The sequence below is a fragment of the Podarcis filfolensis genome (genome assembly GCF_964270895.1).
Source record: "Podarcis filfolensis genome assembly, chromosome: 3".
Taxonomy (NCBI): Eukaryota; Metazoa; Chordata; class Lepidosauria; order Squamata; family Lacertidae; genus Podarcis; species Podarcis filfolensis.
Genome location: NC_139606.1, coordinates 10,346,390 through 10,356,992, shown reverse-complemented (window position 1 = coordinate 10,356,992; position 10,603 = coordinate 10,346,390). Strand labels below are relative to the sequence as shown.

Sequence of the window (10,603 nt, the reverse complement as noted above, 5' to 3'; positions counted from 1 at the left end):
ACCTGGAGGAGGAATTCCCAAGCTATCTGAAGGACTGTGTTATCCCATACAAACCTACCTGGGTTCTGAGATATTCTGGGGAGGCCCTTCTCTTCTTCCCAGGCATGCTTGGCAGGGATGCGAGACAGGGCCTTCTTGGTGGCTGCTCCCAGGCTTTCAAACTCCCTCCCTAGAGAGGCTAAATTTGCTCCCTCCTGCTGGCAGGAGAATACTTTCTTATCCCAATAGGCTTCTGGGAACTGACTGCTTTTAAGGAAATAGTGTGCTGTGCTGCTTTTGTTTTGTTTTCCACTATCTGTACTTTATTACATTTTTAAAACATTGCTTTAATTCCGTAGATAGTTTAATTACTTTTGAGCATTAACCTTTGTATGTGTTTCTTTTTTAAACTGTGTGTGTGTTATATCTGTATTTGTTTTAATTTTTTGTGAGCTGCTTTGTGTTCCGGTTCTGGTCGGGTTACAAATAAAGAAAATTCCAGAGGTGGAGCTCTAATCACGGTCTACTGTAGGGATGGGCAACTTGTGGCTCTCAGATGTTGTTGGACAGGGGTCAGCAAACTTTTTCAGCAGGGGTCCAGTCCACTGTCCCGCAGACCTGGGGGGGGGGCAGACTATATTTTGAAAGAAAATAATGAACAAATTTTTATGCCCCACAAATAACCCAGAGATGCACTTTAAATAAAAGCACACATTCGACTCTTGTAAAAACACACTGATTCCTGGACTGTCCACGGGCCGGATTTAGAAGGCGATTGGGCCAGATCCGGCCCCCAAGCCTTAGTTTGCCTACCCATGTTGTTGGACTGATTTGCTTCAGCCTCAACCTTCATGGCCAATGTTCAGGGATGATGGGCACTGAAATCCAGCAGTAACTGGAGGGCTGCAGGTTGTTGTTGTTTAGTCATTTAGTCGTGTCCGTCTCTTCGTGACCCCATGGACCAGAGCACGCCAGGGACTCCTGTCTTCCACTGCCTCCCGCAGTTTGGTTAAACTCATGCTGGTAGCTTTGAGAACACAGTCCAACCATCTCATCCTCTGTCGTCCCCTTCTCCTTGTGCCCTCCATCTTTCCCAACATCAGGGTCTTTTCCAGGAAGTCTTCTCTTCTCATGAGGTGGCCAAAGTATTGGAGCCTCAGCTTCAGGATCTGTCCTTCCAGTGAGCACTCAGGGCTGATTTCCTTCAGAATGGATAGGTTTGATCTTCTTGCAGTCCATGGGACTCTCAAGAGCACCGTAATTCAAGACTCTCCAGCACCGTAATTCAAAAGCATCAATTCTTCGGCGATCAGCCTTCTTTATGGTCCAGCTCTCACTTCCATACATCACTACTGGGAAAACCATAGCTTTAACTATACGGACCTTTGTTGGCAAGGTGATGTCTCTGCTTTTTAAGATGCTGTCTAGGTTTGTCATTTCTTTTCTCCCAAGAAGCAGGCGTCTTTTAATTTCGTGACTGCTGTCACCATCTGCAGTGATCATGGAGCCCAAGAAAGTAAAATCTCTCACTGCCTCCATTTCTTCCCTTTCTATTTGCCAGGAGGTGATGGGCCCAGTGGCCATGATCTTAGTTTTTTTGATGTTGAAGTGTAGAGTGAATTAATTTTGTTCTATTAGGGAATTTTTTCCACATGTGGTGGACATGCCCCGGAATAAAAGCGTTCTGGGACATGATATACGAAGAAATAATAAAAAAAAAAGATCAGACACACTTTCCCAAAAAAACCCCACAGAGTTATTTTTATTAGGAATTTTTACAACGGGCATTCCAAAGGACAATGAAAGAGTCCTTCTATACACAACCATAGTCGTAAGGATCGTGATTGCGAAACACTGGAAAAGTAATATATTGCCGACAAAAAAAGAATGGCTCTTCTTTTTCGGAAAAGTGAATACTTAGAACTGGCTAAACTTACAGAATCGATAAGAAACCATTCAAATGAGAGAATAAGGAGAGAATGGAATGTCTTCATAACTTACATGAAAAAATGAGGTTCCCAGGACTTCACTTGGCTTAGTGTAGAATAAAATCCCACTGGTAATTTGATTGTTCTCCACAGACTTACTAACTGAATACAGACAACAAGAAATTATGACTTATTAGGAACCATTTAAAGGAGGTGGGACGTCAAGATACAAATCAGGGAGACAAGCCAGAAGTTGTAAAAGGAAGGCTTGGATTCCCCACAAAGATGTATAATTAAAAATGTTTATTTTTCAGTTTTTCTTTCCTTTCCCCCTATTTTTCCTTTTATGCTTTTTTCTATTTTCTCTTTCTTTTTTCTGTAATTTTCTTTTGGTTACGCAATATGTATATGTATTTGTAATATTGTATGTAATAAAATAAAATAATGATAATAACAATTTTGTTCTATTATTACGTGTAAAGGGTAAAGGGACCCGTGACTCTGGGGTTGCGGCGCTCATCTCGCTTTATTGGCTGAGGGAGCCGGCATACAGCTTTCGGGTCATGTAGCCAGCATGACTAAGCCACTTCTGGCGAACCAGAGAAACGCCGTTTACCTTCCCGCCAGAGCAGTACCTATTTATCTACTTGCACTTTGACGTGGTTGGCAGGAGCAGGGACCGAGCAATGGGAGCTCACCCCGTCGCGGGGATTCGAACTGCCGATCTTCCGATCGGCAATCCCTAGGCACCTCAAGACCCTGAACGTTGTTCTCTTCCATTTTGTCATCACAACAACCTTGTGAGGTTGGTTGGGAGACAATGACTGGCTCAAGAAGACGCCTGAAGGCAGCCCTGTTTAGGGAAGCTTTTAATGTTTAATAGGTTATTGTATTTTAGTGTTTTGTTGGAAGCCGCCCAGAGTGGCTGGGGAAACCCAGCGAGATGGGCGGGGTATAAATAATAAATAAAATTATTATTATTATTATTATTATTATTATTATTATTATTATTATTAAGCCCTGTCTTTTAGGTCCTGGTCCAACATAGTAACCACTGCACAAAGCCAAACAGGATGATATTACCCTAATATTTGGAAAGATTGGTGTTGCTCCTCCTTCGGCTGCTGTCCTAATTATACTTACCTGGGAGTAAGCCCTGTTGGCTCTAGAGGGGTTTAATTCTGAGTAAACATGTGTTGGATTGGGTTATAATCCACACTTAATACAAGCATGCAGGGTTTTTGAAATCCATATGTTTAAATAAGACAGTCATCGTAATTTCCAGTTTCACTAATAGGAATATTGTCAGAGCTGCCCAAGGTCCCAGCTCACAAAGGACCAACGCTGCTTCGTTGTTAAGTACAAAAGTCTTTATTGAAGTTCAGTTTCACTTCCAGAGCCGCAGCGCGCAGCTCTACGTCTCAACTGTCAGACCGCTGATGATCCCTCTGAATCTCCTCCCCCCGTACACCAGTTTAAGACCCTCGCCTTGCTCCACCTTTTCCGCTGCTCTTTCCTCCTCTGGGTCCGCCTGCCCGCCGGGGTCTCGCCCTTTCTAGCCTCTTCTGACGCTGATTCCCCTGAGCCTTCTCCCTCCCTCCGGCGGGCTTTAGGAGCTGGTTCCCCATCCGGGTCTCCTGCTGTCCCCCGCGCCTGCACATTTGAACTTGGCGCGTGCGCCCAGCCAGCAGCTTTCCTCCTGACCGTTTCACTGCTGCTGTCACTGCTTCCCCCTTCGGGGGGCTAGCTGCAACTGACCTCCCCTCCATTCCCCCACTCTCCGATGGAGGCGTGGTCAGCCCTGACTCACCTCCTCTTCCCACTGGAGGGGACGCTGGCCCTGACACATGTGACTCTTCCCCCCCACTACGCTCTGGTGGGGAAACTGGTCCCGATCCCCCACTGCTGCTTTGGGGTTCCCCTCTGGCTCCTTGTTTCTGGTGCGTCCCCCCTGGGACTCCCCTTGCTCTGACCATCGGCGCCCCCTTCTGGGAATCTTCTGATTCGCTGGAGAAGCTCATGGAATCTCTCGGGCCACTGTCATACTCCCCTACGCTTCCCTCGGATTCTTCCCCTTCGCTCTCCATCTCCTCTCTCCCCAGTGCTCCTGCTCCTGATTCCCTGACAAATATGATTCTCTGTTCACTGACTTTCCCCCCTCTGTTCCTCTCTTTCCAAGGGCCCCCCGTGAGGTCCAAAGAGCAAATTAGTGTTAGAGGTGAATAATCTGTCGAGTTCAACAAGAATTCTATCTAACGCAGGCTAGCAGAAATCAATTTTTATGTATTTTTGACTGCTCTTCGGAATAGCCTGTAGAGATGACTATCCCACTGTGCCAGCTTGCTGGATATTTTCTCCGTTCTTTGTGATCTACAGGTTATAACACTGTCATAGTGATTTTTTGATACTGCCAGGCTGGGAATGACAATTTCAAGATCTTTAGCTGTGTTTTCGGCTCCATCACCTAATACTTCTCAGTTGTTTTTAGATGATATCATTCTGGAAAAACACTAACATGCTTTTATCAGTTCCAGGGCGCTATAGAAAATGCGGGTTTTCATGTCATGATTTTTTCTGAGGCAATGCTTGGAATCTTAAGTATCCCTCACCCCCCTAAACTAACCAAGCTTTAAACACGACTGGATCTCTCTTCCTTATTTTCAAGAGACCCTTTGCAGTATAGGCTCATCGGAGCTTTGCGTTTCCACAACATTGATTCCCTGGGGGATAGCTCAGTCGGTAGAACATGAGACTTTTAATCTAAGGGTTGCGGGTTTGAGCACCACATTCAGCAAAACTGAAATATACTCGGAGTCAAGAGTGGATTTCATGCTCTTTATTCAGCTCATAGTGGTGAGGAGGAATGGAAGTTCCCCCAGAATGTCTGCTTTATATACATTATTTACACAATGGGCCCCACGTGATTGGCTAATTCCAGGATTCACCTGTAGGCCAATCAGGTTGCGGATTCACTTCCACCTGGAGCTGGATTGGGTGGCTCCTGTGGGCCAATCAGACTGCTGCATTCTGAATCCTATTGTTCTAGGACCAATCAGACTGCTGCCTTTTGGATCCTATTCAACTCAGTACATAACCAAAATATTCCTGAACTACAGGGAGTTGGACTTGATCAGTGTCTCCCAAACCTGGGTCTCCAGCTGTTGTTGGACTACAACTCCCATCATCCCTAACCACTGGTCCTGCTAGCTGGGGATGATGGGAGTTGTAGTCCAAAAACAGCTGGTGATTCAAGTTTGGGAAACACTGGACTAGACAGATGATCCTAGTGGTCCCTTCCAACTCTACAGATCTAGGATTCTAGGTATCTGGTGTGCAATCAGAAGAAGCTCTACCTGTAAAACTAATTATTTCCACGTCACCCCACTGAATTTAAGTGCCTTTAGGGAAAGATGGGAAGTCAAAGTCGAAAGAGAAATGTATAACAAATTTGGAATCTGGAATTTATATGTAAAGATTTTAAAATTTTAATTAAAACATTGACAATTAAATTAAGAAAATGTAAAACCGCTGAGGAAATTTTAAAATGTTCCTTGACATTAAAGGTAAAGGTACCCCTGACCATTAGGTCCAGCTGTGGCTGACTCTGGGGTTGCAGCGCTCATCTCGCTTTATTGGCCAAGGGAGCCGGCGTACAGCTTCCGGGTCATGTGGCCAGCATGACTAAGCTGCTTCTGGCGAACCAGAGCAGCGCACGGAAACGCCGTTTACCTTCCCGCCGGAGCGGTACCTATTTATCTACTTGCACTTTGACGTGCTTTCGAACTGCTAGGTTGGCAGGAGGAGGGACTGAGCAACGGGAGCTCACCCCGTCACAGGGATTCGAACCGTGACCTTCAGATTGGCAAGCCCTAGGCTCTGTGGTTTAGACCACAGCGCCACCCACATCCCTTGACATTAGGAAGCGTTATAAGGCATGCCTCTGGATATAGCAGTGTAAATACAGGGCAAGCAAGTCATCTGTCTCAAAGCCAGCCTTGTCAAATGTTCATTCTTAAAGGGAGCTTGACAATTGCATTAGCATTATTGATGCAAAATTGCAAACACATCCGTGCTGCACATTTAAAGCTGCACTTCCTAGCACTCCTAAAAAAACTACTGTTCCTAGATTTCTTTGAAGGAAGTCATGAAACCTGCTTTAAACATATGGTGTTGCTGCGGCTGTTAAAACATGCTTGAATTATCAAGTGAAACAAACATTTAGCATTTTGTTCTTCTGTATGGAGACATCCCTAAAGGTATAGCATGCACTCCAACATTTCTCCGACGAAAATAGGGACATCCCATTCCATAGTGATACAGTCATACCTCGGGTTAAAGTTGCTTCAGGTTGAACATTTTCGGGTTGTGCTCTGCAGCGACCCAGAAGTAATGGAAGGCGTTACTTCCGGGTTTCGCCGCTCGCGCATGCGCAGACGCTCAAAATGACGTCACGCGCATGCGCAGAACGGATCCCATTCGCATCCAGAGGTACCACTGTAATTATATTATTTATATCCCACACATCTCACTGGTTGCCCCAGCCACTCTGGGCGGCTTCCAACATGTGTAAAAACATAATAAAACATTATACATTAAAAAGCCTTCCCTATTCAGGTTTGCCTTCAGACGGCTCGGGGGTCAGATAACTCCACACTCTCCAACATTTCTCCAATGAAAATAGGGACATCCTAAGGAAAAGCAGGACATTTCAGGATCAAATCAGAAACCGGGATGGCTTCTCTAAATCAGGGACGTCCCTGGAAAATAGGGACACTTGGAGGGTCTGATATGGCTTAAATGTTTCATTTTTCTTTTCACAGTATTATATGATTAGACTGAGTAAGTTGCTTTAGTTGGGTACATACTTAAGCCACTGGAACAGTAACTTTGTTTAAATGCGTCTCACTTACCCGAGCAATGAGTAGGCCAGAGAGAGCACTTTAATTCTGGATGAAATTGCAGAATTAGGCCCATGACATTCTAATCAATGCAGCAAGTTCCATAACACTAACTTCACTCATTGGTTCACTTATGCGATTATTTGTCTCAGAACTTCTACAGGAAAATATATTAAATCATTCTGGTGAATTTCCATATAACTTGTTGACAATGTGTTATGCTTTTGTTGAGGAATGCACACGAGACATTGCGTTAAACTTACTGGAACTCTTTTGTTGTCTTTTGGAATTTTTTTGGGGAATGTTTTGCAAGAACCTCCAAGTTCATTATAAGATTATCTGGGCTGTGAGCCTATGAATCCCTTTGGGTACATACAATTGCTTGCTCACACCCAACAGGGCTTGTAAAGTCTTACTCTCCCATTAACAGCAGCTTTCCACATTGCACGGCAAGCCTTTTTTCAAATTCTGCTGACTTTGGAAACTGGCTGATCAAACACTGCAGAGATTTCAACCAAGACTAGAGAACCTTTGGCCTACCAGATGTGTCTGGCTCCAATTCCTATCAGTCCCCACCAGGTTGGTCAGAGGGGTAGGAAATGAGTGACAGGTGCCTGAAGAGATGAGATTGACACACCCACACCCCCACACACACCCTACAACATTGTAAAGATACCACAAAGCAAGTATGTTTTCATCTCAAAAGTGTTTATCGGCCACACATGTGCATACAGAGACTATACAGGTATATGACTTATCTGCCCTCAGTGCCCAAAGAGGATATTTTGCATTGCCTTTTACTAATGAAGCTCTATTGATTCATGTCGTAAAACATAGTTTATATCCTGGGAGCTTGAGACATTGCAGACATCTACAGCTGTATATTTACATCGACTCTATATTGCATTATCTCTTCATTATAACAATACATTTATGCAATGAATAAATGAGCAGCATACACTGGAGTGGCTCTGTTAGCTTAGGGACAGCCTTCTCCAGAAGTTGTTGGATTTCAACTCCCATCAGCCCTAACCAGCATGGCCAATGACCAATGGTGATGGGAGTTGTGGCCCGATAACATCTGAAGGGCACTAGGTTGGGGAAGGACGATGTAGCACAATATACAAAGGCATGCAAGTAAAGCTGTCAATGGGTGGAAGTACTGGCATGATAGGGTTTGACACAGTATTGTGTGAGCTGCTTTAGATTTCAATGAGAAGAAAAGGCAGAGTTTTCTCTAGTAAAGGTAAAGGGACCCCTGACCATTAGGTCCAGTCGTGGCCGACTCTGGGGTTGCAGCGCTCATCTCGCTTTATTGGCCGAGGGAGCCGGCGTACAGCTTCCGGGTCATGTGGCCAGCATGACTAAGCCGCTTCTGGCGAACCAGAGCAGTGCATGGAAACGCCGTTTACCTTCCTGCCGGAGCGGTACCTATTTATCTACTTGCACTTTGACGTGCTTTCGAACTGCTGGGTTGGCAGGAGCAGGGACTGAGCAACGGGAGCTCACCCCGTTGTGGGGATTCGAACCGCCGACCTTCTGATCGGCAAGTCCTAGGCTCAGTGGTTTAACCCACAGCGCCACCCGCGTCCCAGACCAGGAGTATCCTCAGCCAAAACAAGAAGCACTTTTTGTCCCAGAGTCAATTAGGAGGCTCCTTCTCTCTTCACACATGCTCCTATCTGCTTTGTCCATGGAACTCGACAGAACCAACAAGGCCATCTCTTTCAGCATGTAGCTGGGATGAGCTCTTCCCTCTCGCAAAGCATTTGCTGTTGGAATTACTTAACGGAATATGGCCTTTACCTTCCCGCCAGAGCGGTACCTATTTATCTACTTGCACTTTGACGTGCTTTCAAACTGCTAGGTTGGCAGGAGCAGGGACCGAGCAATGGGAGCTCACCCATATATGCTATATGGTAATTTATGGACCTAACAGGTATCTAAAGCCATTTGCACATGTTGCCTTGCAACCAGTCCATGCAGAATGTAGGCACCCTAGATACAGAAATGAGCGAACCAGTGATATTTTAGGGAGCAGGCGGGGCCCATTACTTACATCAGAGGAGCCTACACAACACAAAACACTGTTGCTGTATGTAGGTTTTTATCTTATATTTTGGAAATGTACATCCAGGGTTTTTTCCTTTAAATTTTTTTTGGGCCCCCCCAAGAGAGGGGGCCCTAAGATATAGCTTGTTTAGCTTATATACATAAATCCAGCACTGCCAAGTGGGTATGAGTGTGTGAAGGCCTGCCCTTTCTGGTAATTCCTTTCACCCTCAACAAGTGGGGGTGGTGAACTTCTGAAATGGAGAGCTCTACACCAACCTTAGGGACACAGGTGGCGCTGTGGGTTAAACCACAGAGCCTAGGACTTGCCAATCAGAAGGTCGGTGGTTCGAATCCCCGCAATGGGGTGAGCTCCCGTTGCTCGGTCCCTGCTCCTGCCAACCTAGCAGTTCAAAAGCACATCAAAGTGCAAGTAGATAAATAGGTACTGCTCCGGCGGGAAGGTAAACGGCATTTCCGTGTGCTGCTGTGGTTCGCCAGAAGCGGCTTAGTCATGCTGGCCACATGACCTGGAAGCTGTACACCGGCTCCCTCGGCCAGTAAATCGAGAAGAGCTCCGCAACTCCAGAGTCATCCACGACTGGACCTAATGGACAGGGGTCCCTTAACCTTTAGCTTTACACCAACCTTGCTTACCTCCACTTAACTTTTTGCCCCAGTCTTTCCAGGTGCAGGTCCACACTTAAAAGCTCTGTGTCTGAACGTGTGGGCTACTTTTGTTTTTTTGTTTTGCCTGGGAGCTATCCCCATGAAAATCTGCTCTTTAGCACTCAATTGCAGCAAGCCCCATCTAGAATTGTTGCTTGTAGCGACTAAACAAAAGGTTGCTGTTGTATCACAGAAAGTTAATAAAATCTCTCCCCATCGCTTACCCATCTTTTCTTAGGTGGAAGGCTCCTATTAGCAGTCTATAGCACCCTCTGCTGCTTCTGCTTCAAAACTGCTTCTTCAAAAGAGAAGCTAGGCAAAAACAAAACCATGTCTTAACAACAAGAAAGGGAGGCAAACAGATCACGCTTTTTACTCATAGTGTCAGGAAACGTTACACTTACAATCAAAAGTCAACGTTTAGGAAGCCTCCGTTCGCCAAAGAAAAGTCTGTTTCGAAACGGTTTTCATTTACGGAGCGCTTTTGACATCCCTGGGAAGAATGGCTTGTTGTGATTGCGCAGTAATGGGTAGTATAGACAGACACATCTCGACGGCTATCAATCAAGACCAGTTAAAAACATCCCATCGCACTTTAGAGTGATGAAGAGGCAGAAGCCAGAACGGACCCATGCAGTGATGCAGATGAAAAGACAGGCCTGATTCTTAATGGCTGGGGTCACCGGGGGGCAGGAAGAAGGTTTAAGTGGTTGGTGGGTTGTGTTGCTCTTGATGTTTCTTACAGATCATCATTCAGTCATTCTCAGTCACCTCAACGGCCATCTGGAAGAGAAACACTTTTTCCGTTTAACCATTTGGCGATAGCCCCTAAAGACCACCCTGAAATTTGTGGAGAGTCTCCAAAGACTACCATGAAGCAGTCCTTATTTACGGCATTCCAATGGGCGGTCAGAAATGGGGGGCATTCCTGCGGTCAGTTGGAAGAATTGGTGTGATTCCACAGCTATTCAGCATCGCACTTGAGGGACGGAAGACCTGCAGCCCTCTAGAAGACGTTATTGGACTCCAACTCCCATCAGACCCAGCCAGCGCACCCAATGGTCAAGCATGATGGGA

At 45.7% G+C, this 10,603-nt stretch overlaps 1 long non-coding RNA gene across 1 annotated transcript; it reads right to left on the bottom strand.

Moving 5' to 3' along the window:
- Nucleotides 1-1,978: 1,978 nt before the first annotated feature.
- LOC310759571 lies at nucleotides 1,979-10,302 on the bottom strand. Its single transcript, XR_014546423.1, has 2 exons — nucleotides 10,156-10,302; nucleotides 1,979-2,069 (listed from the first exon to the last, which is right to left on the bottom strand). It is a non-coding gene; the product is annotated as an uncharacterized lncRNA (long non-coding RNA).
- Nucleotides 10,303-10,603: the final 301 nt, after the last annotated feature.